Source organism: Rhea pennata, chromosome 3, assembly GCF_028389875.1.
Source record: "Rhea pennata isolate bPtePen1 chromosome 3, bPtePen1.pri, whole genome shotgun sequence".
In the NCBI taxonomy this organism is placed as follows: Eukaryota; Metazoa; Chordata; class Aves; order Rheiformes; family Rheidae; genus Rhea; species Rhea pennata.
In genome coordinates this window covers 57,550,559-57,567,736 of record NC_084665.1, presented here as the reverse complement: position 1 = coordinate 57,567,736, position 17,178 = coordinate 57,550,559, and the positions used below count along the sequence as shown (strand labels likewise).

General features: G+C 42.1%; 1 protein-coding gene across 1 annotated transcript in view; it reads right to left on the bottom strand.

Annotated features, from left to right (window-relative positions):
- PPP1R14C (protein phosphatase 1 regulatory inhibitor subunit 14C) overlaps positions 1–17,178 on the bottom strand; it is a 54,151-nt gene that overhangs the window by 36,659 nt on the left and 314 nt on the right. The window lies entirely within an intron of this gene.

Here is a 17,178-nt window from a genome sequence, read left to right as displayed (position 1 = left end):
TGAAGGAAATATCGAGCTAGCCCTTAGTTCTAAAGCTTTTTTCATTAACCTTTGAGCACTTGAGACTGACTGTGTTTCAGAACCAAGGCAAAGTAAATATTTACCTGGGAAGCAGGAAGAATAAAATACTGCAAATAAGAGAGCTGCATTAAAACTAAGCTCAGTTTTAAAATCCATCTTGACATTACTTGACTGTCCTCAATTGCACAGCCCCAATGTTACATTAACAGGCTTCTCCCTGTTTAATCGCATATAATTTTTCTTGAGATGTGTGTTTAATCCTGGCAGTTAAATGGATCATTAGGATTGGAAATGTTCATCTCTTTAGAGATGAATTGGATAGAACAGGTTAAGTTTCTGTTTTCAAAGCCGCCATTAGCCTGCTGATAGTTTTCTTCAAGGCACTATTAGCACAGCAGCAAAGATTGTTTTATATTGTTGCAAAGAAACTATTATCCAACAAGTTTAATTCTTTTTCTCTTCCCTCACTAAAATTAATCTTTGCAGAAAATTTTGCGTGTTTGGTTCCACATCGAATATTATGAAGATACAATTGGAGAAGTCAGCAGTTTCTGTACATCCTTTCATTTGATATTATCTATTGCTGTACTTCACAACAAAGTGATAGAAGAGAGGTTGTGTGGCTGACTTTTGGAGGAACACTGGATCTGAAAAAGCGTACGCTATTCATCCTTCTACTCCAGCCAGAGCTCACAGAGTTTCAGGTAATTTCTGAATACCAGAAAACTCACTATCATCTGTCAGGAGACTCCCTCAGGTTTTACATATGCCACCTCAGCTTCAGTTGGGCACTGAGGCTTGCCTGCTCCCTTCTTCTTTCCTCCCTTTCCTCTACTCCGACTTGCAGGGTCATTTCATCCTCAACATTGTGAGTCTGTTGCAAGCTGAACTTTTCAATGTATCGAACAGTTGTGATATAAGCAAACTAAGATAAACAATGTTCCAGAAACACACATCTAAATGGGTTTCATGGTTGAATAAATGTGCTTCAAAAATGAGTCTTTAAACAAAAAAGTAAATTAATGGCATGGCATACATCATCTCATCAGCATTCACATGACCACTATGAGTATTATAAAATAGCTGGATCTATATGGACATCTTTGAAACTCTCATACTCCAATACATCTTTAACCTCACACTCACACATTAAAGCTTCCATTAAAGTCTGATTTCAAGAGCTTGAGCTCTCCCCCATGGGGCCAAGCAACACAAAATGCCAGGTTTTGGACATTTCACCCTGACCCTGACAGCCTTAAGAAATATCTAGGGCTAAAATCTTCTATAACAACATATCCCAGATATGCTGGACATAGGCAGGCCTGGGACAAGCAGACTCAAGTCAAACTTACCCTAGTGTCAGGATGCAGCAGGCACCACCAGCCCTCCCAATCATGGGCCTGCCCCTGCCTAGGGGCAGAGGCCTCCTGACCCCCATCCCAGCCTCGGCCCCAACTCAGGGGTGCCCACCTAGCCCAGCCTCAGCCCAGCCCCATGGCCCTGCCTGGCCACCACGGGACTGTTCCTAACCTGGGTGACCCTCACCAGGCCTGATCTGGACCCCAACCTATGGGGAGTCACCCAACTTTTTACAGAGTCAGTGGCAGAAGCATCTGCAGCAAAGCTGTGGGCAGAAACACTCCCATCAAATGCAAAGGATTCAGCCACAAAATTACTGTGCACTTTTCCTTATCCCTAAGAGGTGCATAGTTTTTCCTTTGCTTGTTGCCAACCAGCAAAGGTAATCAGTACTATCGCTCTGAAGCCATGCTTTGATCAGAAGTCGACTTCAGTACCACTGTCGTACAGTACTAAGCGCTACGAGATTTGGGAGGGGTGGTAATTTAAATTAGGGGGGAAGAAATCATGCAGCTCTTCCCCCAGCACTTCCACTCCATTCCTCATTTCCTGCAGTGCTTCAAACATTGAGCCAGAGGAATGCCAACTGGGTACATCTTTGCATACTTTAATTCCCTTCATAACACAGATATAACACATACACACACACACACACACACACACACACACACACACACACACACCCCGCTTCTCCTTACCCCATAGCAAGCAAAAGATGCCATTTTCTGTAGCACAACCATTTCCCTAAAACAGCTGTAAGCCAACTCCTCCACACACTGCTCCTCTACCAGCAAGCCTGTGTCAACATTTAGCTGTGTTCCCTTGTTTTGCCTTTGTCTATGTGTTCTGTCTTTTAGGGCAAGAAATCTCCAGACTAGGTTTTAATGCAACTTTCTTTGTATTAGTTTGCTAATTGACTAATTTCAAAGTAGAAAAACCAGGATGATTGCTGAAAGAAGCAAACACACAGGTTGGAGTCAAGATGAAGAACATGCCAGTGGGGGAAGATGGAGTCAGACACACTCTAGCTTCATTGCTTTGATGCCTAATACTGCAGCTGTGAAAAATCAGAAGAGAAGAAATCTGCTTTATCAAGGTGCAGCCAGCTAGTTTTCTGCAGTGTTTCAGAAGCACATCCCTAGTGCTTCCATTCAGCATTATGGAAATAACTGCATGTATAGTTCAGGGTTTGCCTTTTTATAAAGATAAAAAATGTTAAAAGGATGAGAAAATTATGATAGCCTCAAATAACAGCAGGTGTCATAATGTGACTGGTTGAACAGGTCACTGTAAGACTACTGTTGAAACACCACCACATTCTAATACCATTTGTAGTCTACCTGGAGTGAAAAATTAAGTAAAACTAAGTAAGTGTTAAGCAGGGCTTGGTGAGTGGAAAATTAATTCTATTAAAAATTTGCTGTTAACATATCCCTGAGAGGCATAGCATACAGGAAATCATCTCATAACTGTCTGTTTTTTCATCTTTGCTATAGCCAGTACCTCAAACATTTGGAGCTGGCAGTTCTTCTGTAAGAATCTCGTTACAGTCAGCAACTATTTATCTTGCTGAGTACCTGTCATCCCAGAAAAGTCTGAGGATAAGCCATTTAAAAGGTCAATTCACACATCAGTGGAAGGTAACCACATCTGGAGTGGGATGGCAACTGCCTAAGTGCACCTGTAACACTGCCCAGAACCTTCTGCACAGAAGTTACAAAACATGTAGGACAGATTCCTTAAAATCATTTGGGCGCTCCATATGGCTTCAAAGTTAAATGAACAGACATCTCTCACTTGACTATAGAAACTCTAGCAGTTGTTGACAGTGATTGTATTATTTCTCCCTGTAATCTACTTCCAGTGTTATTGTATATACTCCAGTATAGGCATTGCTTTAAACACTATTCAAATCAGTTTTCATAAAGTATGAAACTCCAGCACCGTGCTGCTTTTTGTCCCAAAAGCAAATGCTAGAGCAAGTAAAGCGAGCCTATACACAACTGTCAGTGTTATCATTTCTGTGCTCCCTAACTTCTGAAGTTCTCTCTCCAACTGCATTTAGTGTGTGACCATTCCTGTGAGTCTTACAAAGAAGGGAAAGAAAGGAGGGGTCAGGAAACAAACTTGTTCAGGAACATGGAGGAAGAAGAAAAAAGCACTGAAGAATTGTTTCAGAGCTTCTTGTTTGTTTGTTTTAAAATGAGAAGTACCATCTAGCTCTATATAGCAGTCTTCTTTTGTTATATTTGAGGACACACATGATGGATTTATATGCATCAAATGATCATCTTCTACTGCCACTGCTCCTGCTGCCAGGAGCAAAGAAGCAGACGTTACATAAGGAGACATCTACCCAGATACCTGGACCAGAAGTACCCACTCATGAAACAACATGGAATAATGCAGGGATAGGGCGGGCAGCCAGACATAGGCTCTCCATAGTCAGTCCACTACCTTGACCTTCCTTCTCCCTCACCAGTTCCACCCAGCTTTCTATTTTCTCCTTTTTTACTGCAGTCCCTGCCTACCTGGCCATGATAGCCCAGCACTTCCTACATCTTTCCACTCCCTAATATAGAGATGGACAAAAAGTAAGCTCTACAGGAGAGAGGACTACTTGTTCACCACTAATAAAAGACATTGTGTTTAGGGGCAGCACAGGACTTGCTGGCACAACAGTAGAGAAATAGGTGGAGGACAGGTGGGAAAATCCTCATCTCCTCACAGCTGTACCAACACCTGCAGCCCTTGCATTTTCTAGAACAATGGTTCTCAGAAGAGTTCCCAATCACTCCATGCTTTCAGGCATTTCAGAGCAGGCCTCAAGACAGGGGATGTGTCTTTATGGTATGTATCCTAAGTGGGTAAAATGCCCTAGAGTCACAGGCAGTATAAGCAGGGAGGTAGCCAGATGTGGAGGTGTGGGCAAGACTCAAGATGGAGCAGCAAGTTATTTGAGCCATCGATACTGAACGCTGGAAAATGAGCACCACAAGAAATTTAAGACCAAATGCCATGAGATTCTGAATTTTGAGAACTCTACAATTCATGATGTCCATAAATTTTATTATCAAAGTCAATCCTCTGTTACTACATTTGTAATTCTTTATCATCTTTATCACAATACCAGATAAACTTGCAGAATGAGAAGATACTGTAATCATAGGAAAAAGCTTTTATGATGTCAAAATACCTCTTTGTTTCCAAAAGAAATACAGCACATCAGGCCTCCCACTCGGCCATAAGTTGAATTTAAAAAACTCACTCAACCTGTAGAGAAATCTTGCTTGTACTTTGCAACTGCAATGTCATTAGTAAGCTAGAGAAGGAACTGACATCCGGCCAAAGTAAGGTTTAAACTTCATTTAGCCTTCTTTAGTACTATCACTGGTATTTCACTGTTTTCATAACTGAACTGTCAAAACAACTTCAGCATATCCAAAAATATCCATAACACATGCTGGTTAAAGAATTGTTGTCTAATTTGTGCATCTCTTCAGAAGTCTAAAGGAATCACTAGAGTGTGAAATTGCTAAATGAAGAAGAGGCATTGATCCCAAAGAACACTGAGCAGAGTGAGGGGGAAGGATTCAGAACTACCTAACCATGCCCATGACATGGATCCAATCTCAGCAAAACATTTACTAAATTCAAATTCTGTCTCCAAAGTAAAAGCCTTGTGTCCTTGTTATAAAAATAGGACATGCTAAGTCTATGCTTGCTTGTCACTTCTGTTAAACAAAACACTCCGATGCAGATAGGGAGGCCACATCATGTTTTTAGTCCTCATCCACTTTCACACAAGGCAGAATTAGTTCAGTATTAGCAAATACATGTTGTACTTTAATCACTGTTACATAGTCATCCATGAGAGGCACAGTAAGTTAAGTCACCAGGATCTTTCTAAACGGTTGTGCTTTCAGGATTATGCCAGTGCAATGACTTTCCACATATACCCTGTCATAGGATGTCCCCAGGCTTGATCTACAATAGCAAGTCTCTCTCCACATCAGAATAACAGAAGCTTGATTGACTGCTTCCCTGCAATCTGTACATACCTCTACATGGGAGAAAAATGCAATAATTTTATTTCAACTAAGCCCATTTTGCATGGTTGCACCACATAGAGGGCAGTGGTGAACCAGAGAAGTTGAAGAGAAGACTTCTCATCTAGGAACAAAGTGCTTGTGAAAGCACCATGTTCTACCTGGAAGCAAAGTTTGAGTGTGCTCTGAGCTCCAAGCCAGAGAACACAGCTGGAACACACTGGGCATTTTCTGGAGTCTTGCTTAGAGCACCTCATCCTTGCACTGCCACAGTAGCAAGGTTTTACCTGCAAATTATATAGTATACTTGGAACTGACTGACTTGCCTGTGGAAAGATCTGTTTCCCTTTGAGAAGGGAATAAAGCTCACACGTAACTAGCTTAAGATTGCTAAGCATAGAACTATCACCTCATAGGAGCCCAGGGATTCACCAGCAGTTTTCTCCTTCAATTAGACCACTGTGGTGACTTGCTCTCCTAGCATGACCCCTAATGACTAGGACAGGTCCATGGTAGGTCTGATTTGACAGATTGATTGCTTTGTTTAAAAATGAGGTGAAAAAGACCAAAGAAATAGATTTTAAGAAAAGATTTCAAAGAAACAAGATGAACATCAAGTCTTCTGTGCTCTGGGGAGTTAGGCTAAATAGCAGTGCAATTAAGCAGGCGTGCCTCTTGGGACACATCAAAGATTAATTATTCTATCAGAATGCTTGAACAAAAAAGGACAAGGAGAAAGACAAGGAAAGAGTACACTGGAGCCTCTAAGTGGCCCTTTGCACTTTTAGAAGTCTTGTAAAAATAATCTGTTCTCTTGGCTGATAAGTTGTGTGTAAATTCATTTCTTCAATAAAAGTTATCAAGGATCTGACAAACCCATGGCCTTCTTATGACATTTTAATTTGACCAGCTAATTATGATATTATCAGTTGGAATAATGGACAATCTTAAAATGCAAATATTTCTTTAATGAGAAGTATTAGGTCATCTCAGATTTGACATAGGATATAAAAAGTGTATTTTTGTGGGGGAAAATTTTTTTCTTCATTAGTACCAAAACAAGTATTCTTGCATTCTGCAGAATCTAGGAGCAACTGAATCTTCCCATTGAAGAAATTTAGTTGGCAAGACAACTGAAGAGCTATCCATTGTTTGCAGCAAGTTCTTCAAGTGTGCCTGGGCATATCAATGTACTGTACACAGTAATTCCTACTAAGCCTCTCCTTCTCTCTCCCTCAAGATACTAATTTGGGGCACCAGGAAGACCGAGTACTAGCAGTTGATGTATTTTGGCCCTCGTCCATCAGTGTCAAGAAATATCAGCAAAGAAGCATTCCAACAGGATTTAGAAACAGACACTCCTCTTCCCCAAGGGCCAGAGACATCGGTTAGCTCCTCAGGCATGTCTCTAGACTGCTGAAGTTAGAAGACTGCCTAAGGGATCTTTACCATGAATTCATTAAACTGTTTCAGATCTAGAAGTGGAATAATCTTCTGGAAGCATCCCACGGAAGATGACAAAACCTTGGAATAAGAGAGCTAAAGACTACTGTTTGATTCCAGAGTTTCTCCAAACACACAGTCAGTTCCCAAAAATATATTTTGGCATATGGTCCTCCCTCCTCCCAGTTGCTACATCCAAGATCCTGCAAACTACTCACCTAGAGTAAGAAACCATGATTCTACTATCAAATGTAGTCATTACATAAACATTTTAAGTTAAAATCTGACATGAATATTTCAAAATCATGCCATGAACAAGCCTCCACCTGCAGGAAACCTAAGAAAGGAAGACAACCTCTAGATTATAAAGCGAAGTATTGGCCTCACTTCTTATAATACATTCTTTGCTTATAAGAATTACTTTGAAACACTAAAGAAATTCTTCCATATAAGAGTTTGATCTTGAGAAACAAAAAGCAGTTGGATACCTCTAAGCAAGGAGATTCAACTAGACCAGTAAACTAGTTCTACAATGACAGCTGAAGTAAGATCTGAGATATTTGTGGTTGCCAGTGTACAGCTTTCCACCAGCCTTCATCCCTACATTAGATTCTGCCCACGGAGATTATTCAGTGTTCAATACTAATCATAATCCAAATTTAGGAAGTTTTGTTAATTTTCTTAGAAAGAAAACTAACCTGTTTTGCTTCAATGCACTTGAAACAGGAATACACAATGTGACAGTAAGTCTAAAATAGCTTGATTCCTACAAGCGTAACAAACACAAAAACCACAAGAATTTACTTCAGAAGGTCCAGGCTTAATCACTTCTTCTCACATATACCAAGGATAATATGTGCTTCAGGTATTAGCCTTTAAAATGTAAAGCAAGTAATTGTAAAAGCTCAAGACATGTTTTGTGTCAATAGTGTATATGTCAAAATGTTATGAACTGGTACCTAAAGTGAAATAGATCATTTGTACCACACCAGAGTTAATTTAGATATCTACTGCAAAGAAGTTATCATTCAGGTCCTAAAATAAACTAAGATCTCGAGCAGCTAACGTCCCATATTCTCTATAGTACTGCTATGTTAATTCAGTGGAACATTGGTGAATACATTTCTCCCAGAGTCTACAGACATCTGCCCAAAAGGAATATTCCGTTATAAGGTATAAGTGACCTACAGTATCTTGGTATTTCTGTCCCCCATTATGGCCACCACTTGATTCCAACAATGTCCAGAGTAAGTATAGATAGTAAAGTGCATTTACAATCTAATTAAACTTCACCCCAGTGCGAGAGTCCAAGTAAGCCCATTCCAGGCAAATACAGGTCTTTTGTTTGTGTTTTCCTATAATTTATGAAGGAAGTGAGAAAGAGTCTAATGCCCAAATGGTTTAAAAGGTGCATTTAAACTTACAAAATAATGTGGAAAGAAACATCATATACCAGAATTGCTTTTAAACAATTACATTAAATGCAAAAACGCTTATCTGCAAATAAGGGAGCAGGCTCTGTGATCCAGAAGGTTCCTCCCAATTCAGTGTTCTGGAAAGTAATCCTATTAAGACAGTCTGATAAGAGGTTTTTCATTAGGCATTCACTGTGCCATCATTTGCATTTATGAAGTCCAGCACACAGGACCGAAGTGTGTGATGTCCTTATTAGCAGCATACTCAGAACGGTGAGTTGTTCTCAACCCAGAAGTTTTACTACTACAAAGAGGAAGTGTCACCCAGTAGATCAGCACCCACTGCATAAGCTAGACACTTAAATTCTTGCCATTAAGCCTCTTTAAATTAATGCTGTCTTCTGTACCAGCTTTGCTGCACATGCAGAACAGTATTACATTCAATTAATTAAGCTATCAACATTTTAATAATTAAAGATCTATACAACATACTGTGATTTCTCTCTAGGTTGAGATCTAGTAGATCTGGCACTACTGATAAATATCATGTGGATTGAAAAGATACAAGATGCCTTCTGGGGCTGTGATCTGACTGCTGCCTGAAAATAGTCTAAGATACTGTGTTGAACTGGTTCCTAGAATAGACATCATGCTCCTTTGAAAAAAAAATAATTCTGCTATTCAACTATCAGGCTCAGAATTAAATACTTATCACTTCAAAGAACATTTGATTTGTTTCACTGTGTACCTCTGCCCAAATGATCCTTCATTCCAAGACAGTCTTTAACAGGCAAAATTTATTCTACCTTTGAAATACAGTCATACTGCTGCTATATGGACCTCATGCAATTACAATTTTATTCCCCTTCTCCAACTCTGGTAACTTTGAGAAATCCTGACTTATGTAATTCCATTCCTTGTGTCACAGTAAGGTACAGCAACTGCAACTGCCAATGTTTTATGACAGGCAGCCACAAGTTGCAGTGACACAGATGGATGACCATGTCTAATCTACTCAATTTGTGTTGTCAAATGGAAGTTTCTGGAGCTAGACAGAGGAAAGGGAAATAAAAAGGGAAAAGAAAAATGAGAACTTAGCTCTCTTCCTTTGCAGGCAAGATGGAAGGCTGCAGGAAAAACTGATTGATACTGCTACTGCTTTATCACCTGTGGTGACAAGAGACAAGGTGACCACGATTTAGCCTGAACTGGGTTAGCAATTGGACAGTGTACTTTCCATCTGCATTTCCTGTACTATCCGAGAACAGCTGCTTTGCATACAGTATCCCTAGTATGCACTACAAAATTGTTCAGAGGTTTGCTTGCTGGGTCTGGGGCCAGGTACAGTGTCTTTTCAAGTCATTGGGCATAACCTAATCTAAATGGGGAGCTATGAGAATGAGAGCAAGAATTCAGCCAGTCTTTGCAAGGCATAGATCAGTTAAGCATTAGGTTAGTCTTCTGACAAGCCTCAGCCACCGCCCTGCTTGCAAAAAGAAGTTTTACTTCAAGTAGGACATCTTTTCACTTTGTATGAAACCTATTCAGAAACATTCACTATGCCTTTTAAGAGGAAGCAGATGAGCCATGAAACACACATTTTCTTCATTTAAACAGGATTATTTTTGTTTCAGATATCTAGTTCTGCAGCAGAATATAGATCAGCTAATGCAAAGCTATGAGAATAATTGGAGAGACACCATCCTGATTCGCTCGGTACGCAGTGCACAAGTCAGCTTGGAGCCCTGCACACGGTAAGCAACACTTGGCTATCTAGGGATAGATAATTCACGTGTTAGATTAATTGTGCTGCAAGAGCAGAGACATCCAAGCTGGACTTCAGTCCAGAAGCAATGTAGATGTGTGATGTGCGTGATGACTTTGGCAGGAGAAAGGGGTAGGCTGGCAATTTCTCTCCCTACTTCAGCTGCGTATTCACTGCATGATTTATAGCATAGTTTAAATAAGGTTTTTTAACCCATGTTTTTTTCCACTGTATCCCTGTGCTTCTCTCTTCCACCCTCTCCCCATTCCCCACTCTCTTTACCCTGGATAATCAAGCACTGACTATATGTAAAGTGATTTGCCTAAGGGCAGAAGAGTCTTTGCAGCTGTGACTGTTTGAGGATACTGTTTATAGCAAGTATAATTATAAAAGGTAAGTGATGTAAGTAATCAGTCATTTCTTTGCCTTGTCATAAACAACCACACCTATCTCTTCAGCAAAGATACCAGTTCAATCTTGAATGGAAGGGGAAAAGACGAAAGATTTGATGTGGAATAGTTCATGGAAGATGAAGGTTTGTGTAATAAAGCTTCTAAATTAGAAGTCAAGGGTATTGCTGCTACTTAAAATAAGTTAATGAGACGAGATCAGCACAGAAATGACATTCAGTCTATACAAAGTTTAAGTGGTTTGAAAAATAATTTTCCTAGACTCCTTGAGATGCAGTGTAAACTTTGCACATAAGAAGGAGGAAGGCAGCTGAATGGTGCATTTCCTGCTAGAATTAGTTGTCTTTAGAACCCAGGATCAGAGTTTAAGCAGCACATTTAGAGACAAAAGGCTCTGGCCCCATTGCCCTCAGGACCTTGGCACCCTCACAGGTAGTCTAGCCCACTGGTTCTCTGAAAGCAGTAGCATGCACTTTACAAGCATTGATTTATAGCAGCATGCATTTTAAAGGCCATTTTGGGCTTCCTATTTTCCACATTTAATCCCTTCAAACAGAAATCTCTTTCCAGGAGAAGCCTTTGCTAGCCCAGTACGAGCCCATGTCCAGCAAAGGTCTCTGATCACAGTAAGCTTTGACTGGCACAGATCAGTTCAGCAATATTCCCCCACTCAAGAGAGCTCCCAAGTTCGTGCCACCTGATCTGAAATTTTGACATCATTAATAGACTTCCAAAAGAAATAACTCAGCCACATTTCTCAGCAGTTATATGAAGCTCTAAGTACTTTGTTAGAACACACCTATATTATAATACTCAATCTCCTGAACAAAGAAATCCTTTATTACAGTTCCTACTGACTTGCTTCCTTTTAAGGAGCAATTCTTCTCTTTTCCCTGATTCTTAGAGACCTCTCAGTCTCTTTCCACTTTAGTTTCCTTTAAAAGTATGCTCACACTTAATTACTATTTGTGAGGTCAACTATCCAAGTCTATTCAAGGAGTCACACAGTCACCATAAGTTTGTTTCTGTGTTTTTTTATTCAGTAGAGTTCCTTACCAGATTAAAGTATCTTTGAATAATAAATTTTAAGCACCACCTCATGATAACCTGAGGAGTAAGTAGTACCCGACCATACCATCAAACCCACATTACTAAACAGCAGCCTTAACAGCATGCTGAGCAGGCTGTTTTGCAAAGAATGGGATACTATAAAGAAAAAGCATTTGGCCTTCAAATCCTTGCACCATTTATTCAGTGTTCTTCCAAACCCAGAGCAAAACAGATCACTGGTAGCCATGGTAACTGCTTCAGACACACAGGATCTGCAGGGTATACAGAGCCACTGACCAGTGAGAGGATGGGCTGGAGAAGAGGGACCACACTGCGCAGAAGGCCAGTAGCATGTAGGAACACAGCCCCAGATACTAGGGGAAAAAATAGCTGTAATTGAGTCCAGCCAACCCACAAGATATGTCTGATTTGATGCAAATACTCAGAGGAAGTGATACTCTCTACCTGATGTCTGATTATACAGCACTGCTTTTGACAGACCATCAATACTCATCAGCCCTGCAACTGGATTTTGTATTGAGAAATATTTTAGAAATATAGTCAAGGTAGCTAATCGGTTCAAATGTCAAGGTTAAGTGACTAGAACTTCTCTTGCAAAAATCCATCCTTTTCAGAAAGCTTGACATGAGACAGCACATCTTCCCTGAAATTTGTCTTTTACACCATGCCACTAGCCTGATAATGGCAGCCAAATGTATGTGTGGCAGGAGGGGAGAGGAGAGCTAGGCAATTACTTTTGTGATCTAGCTCTACAGCCTAGATAAGTGCCTTCCTCATATATTCTCCTGTCTAACACCAAACAGTTCAAATTCAAGTTCATACAGAGCGAAAGACTCACCGATATTACATCAGGAATAAGCTGTCACTGTCAGCATCACCCAGAAGGTCCAGGAAGGCAGTCAGAGAGGTGAGTCACCAGCACTGCAGTCACAGTCAGAGCACCCAGACGAAGGCAGCTCCCGCCATCCTGAACAGGTTTAATTGCCCTCTTACTTTCCACCCCCATTAATACCATTTTTTTAATAACAGCTGCAACAATTGGCCCTGCCAACATGAAACCACCTACCCAGTCCAGGGCTTTATACTACCCTTATCACTGTAGTACCCACACATCTGGAAGTGGAAGAGAATAGTACATAATCATGACTTTCAGTTCAGCCTGACTCTCTAGTCTTAAAGGAAATGCTTGAGGAGCTTTTATGGGCAGCTCTTCTGTTTTTTGGGTTTTTTGTTTGTTTGTTTGTTTGTTTTTCACTACATTGAATTTTTAACACAGCATTCCATAAGTATATTTTGCACTGAAATGGAAAAGCAATAAGCTATGGCATAATTCTCTGTTATTTCCAGACCAGCATGTTATCCTTGGCAAGCTCTCAATACAGGATTAGACATAAAATAATAAAAGAGTTGGCTATACTCAGCAATAGCTCATCTTACAAGGTAAGTCTTATCTTCAACTTCTAGAGCTGAAGATTCAAGGGCTCATGTATTTCTGTACATCAAAAAGATTTTGCAACAAACCCATAGCACAAGCAAAATCCTTCTTTACTGTTTACTAATGTTTTACATAAAATCTGTATGCTCTCCATGTGTTTATTCCAACAGCATTCTGCTGTCTATGACAAGTACTTTACTTGTGGGGAGAAAGTACCATCAAGTACAATAAGCTACTTGTGAAGTTTAATGGTTTCTGGGTCAAATCCAGTGGCCCTTTTCATAAAGTTGTACAAGTTTGGCAGGTGCATACAAAGTGGATCGTGTATCTGGAAAAACATACTGTCATCACTATCACCCTGAAATACAAATTGCGAATCATAGAGGAATGAAGAGTGATGATGTAAGTTACTCTGCACAGCATGGTTTAGCAGTTCCCAACCAATAATCCATTTAGCCCAAAATGTGAGCATCTGTAGAGAAACTATTTTTAGAAACAAGACACCTAGTAAAGGTCAGCCTTGATGTCAGCTCAAGTCCTGTGATTCAGGCACAGATTTTTCAACGTACTAATATGTGACCATACTCAGTTTCAGCATTCATATAAGCCAGAGCAAACAGGCCATAAAACATCAGGGTTTTTTTTAATGACAGCTTCTCCAAAAATAATGACCAGTTAGACTGATGCTTGCCTTGAGCACATCTCCTGAATATGTTAGTCTCACAGATTCTGGTGCCAAATAAATCCTACTCGAGAGTCTTCAGTCCTTCTACTTAAGTTGTCTACCCTCATAACCCTTCACCATTCAGGCTGTTTTCATCCCTAATATCTGCTTTATGTGGAACTAGTCTTTCTAAAGATGGTCTTTGTATCACGTATCTGTGGTCAGCATCAAAAACAATCTCAAAGTGCTGTTTTCTAAGCCACTTCATCCAACGCCATTATCTTGCTTGACATCCATTTTTTAAAACTAAAACTGCACAACTGAACAGTAGATTCACTAAAAAAGAACATGAACGAACCTGTCTGCTTATTTCCCAACCGTGTTTCCTAAACTTTGTCGCTAAGCCAACACAGACTCACAAGACAGATACAGCTGATTTTTTCATGCAAGTACTCATGAGACTGTGAATACATGTCTGGCTTTAAATAAAGGGACCCTTTCTGGAAGTGGCCAATTACTGATAAATCTCAGCATAATTCAGTAGGAAACATCATTTAAATGGAAAACAGTGGGCAGACACTATATTTATTCAGTCCAACAAAGAGACACTCAGGTCTTTTTCCAGACTTTCAGAGCACTGCTCTGCTAAGCACCCTTTACTTCCCTGCTTCTGTTCTTCCCAGGAGTGGAGTGCATTGCTCCTTACTCCCAAGTCTGCGAAACCTAGAAACTTAGATCTCCAAGTCAGAACAGAGAGGAAGCACTGACACCAGTTTGCCTGAAGAGCCAGGATTATCAATTTTACAGGTATTTCTGACATTTTTGAGCATTTCAAGCCATTTCAGAATAAGTCTCATCACATCCACAAATTATGCTAGATTTTCCACAGAACTTAAGCTGAGCACTTCCCACCTTCTAACCTGCCTTCAAAGTTATTAACAGTCTGGTTTAGTGGTTCAGTTACAGTGTGAAAGCTATATCCATAAACCTGAAAGCAATTCAAGCACATTCAAGCAAAGCATCTTATATTAAATTGTTCATGTCTATATTCACTACGCTCACCAAGTATCTTCAGCTGTATTTTGGTAGCCTGTTAATTGTTTGACCTTCTGGCTACTGCCATCAATGCTGACTCTGAAAAGAGTTCCAAATAAAAGCAAAGAAGAGCAGAAGGAAACACTTAAACATTTTGCCCACAGTCTTCAATGCTAAAAGGATTTTCATCTATTGTGTCAAACCATTCTTTCCTAAAAGTCATCTTGTAAAGTGAATCAAGAAAAATTGCTTTTGTGTATGTGCAGCCATATACAGGCCCCATCTTAACAGGGAACCTTTTAGTAACAGACCTCCTTCTGTTTCAGCCAGATATAGCAACTGCAGTAAGGAAAAATATGGAATATTTTTTCCTAAATGTTTCCATGCAGCAAGTCAGATATCTGAATACTGTGAAGACCAGCAATAATTTCTCTGGACCATGGTTTGAACAAGCCCAAGCCTCCTTTCTTATATACAGAGGACTACATCTGCCTGACAGAAAGCATACAACACAGCCCAATCAGACCACGTTTTTGGGCAACGTGAATCCGACCAAAGGCCAGCGAGTCAGTCACCAACTACAATATTGAGAATCATAATTCATACAAACACAGAATCAAGCAAACATGAATTCATCAATTCATGCAAACAGTTGTAAGTACTTCTGACCTCAAAGAAATTATTTCAGCATACAGACCAGATGGCCTAATAAATCATGAGATTGAATAGGCAAGTCATACAAAAACAAAGCATTATAACTGCTTATTTTTAAACCAAAGTTTCCATTTATGTCCTTCTATCTCTTAGTTCATGGGAGTGAATAGTTAAATGGGTTTAACTTTTCACATGCGCATTTCTGGATGAGGGCAACTCCTTTTGACAAATTTGCTGAGAAACTGGTTTTGAGATGAAAGGGAGTTTCTTTAAACCTTGTATACACATGCTAGATACTGAGAGCTAGTTATTTAGGCTCTCACATCCAAGCAAGACATCCACACCTCAGGAACTGTCAGGCTCTTCCTTCTTTGCTCAAGAATACTAGAGCCCTGGAGGGAGATCTTGGCTCCAGAGATGTTAATTGCAAAATTCACACTTCAGAAGCCTCTAATGAAAGTGAATTAGCCCTACAGAGGTGAAAGATGAATAAACCTCAGTGTAGACTTAATATTTGGATCTTTTATAACATTAATACTAACATTGGTTGGGGGCAGTGGTGGGGGGAGAGAAGAATACCCTGAAACTAGAAGATTTACATTTCTACTGAAGCCTTGACAAAACAAAATACCAGTAATTCCTTAATACAGTATTAAGTTATCTCTATATAGAAGATAGTAGCATATTATTCCCCGAATAATCTTGAAATCTCCTTTTCAGCTTCTCTCTACAGAAGAAAATTCATTCTGGCCCAGATACTCACTTTTTGTGTATAGTAACAGGGAAATAGGCTTGATATTTACAGGTTAAATACAAAAACACAGTAGTTTGATTCTCATTCTAATGCTTTTCTAATTGCTCGCTGAAATACATTGGCTCTAATTGCTCTGCTCCTTAAGGCCAGAATAACACAAAAATGCTGTCTTCCAGCCGCCCATACCCGCAGAGAAATGCTTCCCTCACGATTTGCTGCTCTGACATTTTGCTACCTCAAGGCAGCCCCTCCGCGGAGCTCCGCGGCGCTGCCGCCGGCGCGGCGCGGCGCGGTGCGGGGGTGCCAACCCGCAGCCCGCCTGCCTGCCGCGGCCGTCGGGGCCCCGTGCGCGGCTGCCCGGGGCGGAGGCCGGGCGGTGCCCGGCCCCGGGGACCGCGGCCAACTCCTCCGCCAGCCCCGGCCCTCCCAAATCACACACGGCCCCAGCCTAAGGCACGCAGCCCCCCGCAAAGCCGAGGCCGGCCGGCCTCGGCTGCCCTGGCTCCGCGCACCAGCCGCCGCCGCGCTGCGAGCGCGCTGCCGCCGCGGGCACCCGCGGCCGTCGGGGCGCGCAGCCCCGCCGCCACCGAGCCGCCACCACCAGCCCCGGCCCCGCCGCGGCCCCGGCCCGGGGGGCTCAGCCCTGGGGGGTCTCGGGCCCCTGCGGAGGCGCCGCGGGCCCCCGCCCCGAGGGGAGAGGGGAGGCGGCGGCAGTGGCACCCGCAGCCCCAGCCCCGCGGCCGGGCCGACCCCGCCGGCTTCCTCCGGTGCCCTGCGCGGGGCCGTGCGCGAGAAACCGCCGCCTGTGCCTCCGGACGGCGGCCCCTCTCAGTCACCGGGAGGTGGGGGGCAATCCCCTTTTTTGGCGGGGTGAGGGGCGATACACCCTCCCCGAGAGGGCACCGCCGAGGAGGCGCCCGGCGGCAGGCAGCCGGGAGGGGACGCCCGCGCCGGGAATGTCATTTGGAGGTGGCTGTGACAGGTGCCCCACCGCCCGCAGCCGAAGCGCGGCCGAGGGTGCGAGGGAGCGTCCGGGGCGGGGAGAGGCAGGCGTGCGGGGGCGGCCGCGCCGGGGACCCGCCACCCCCGCCCGGGCACCGGGG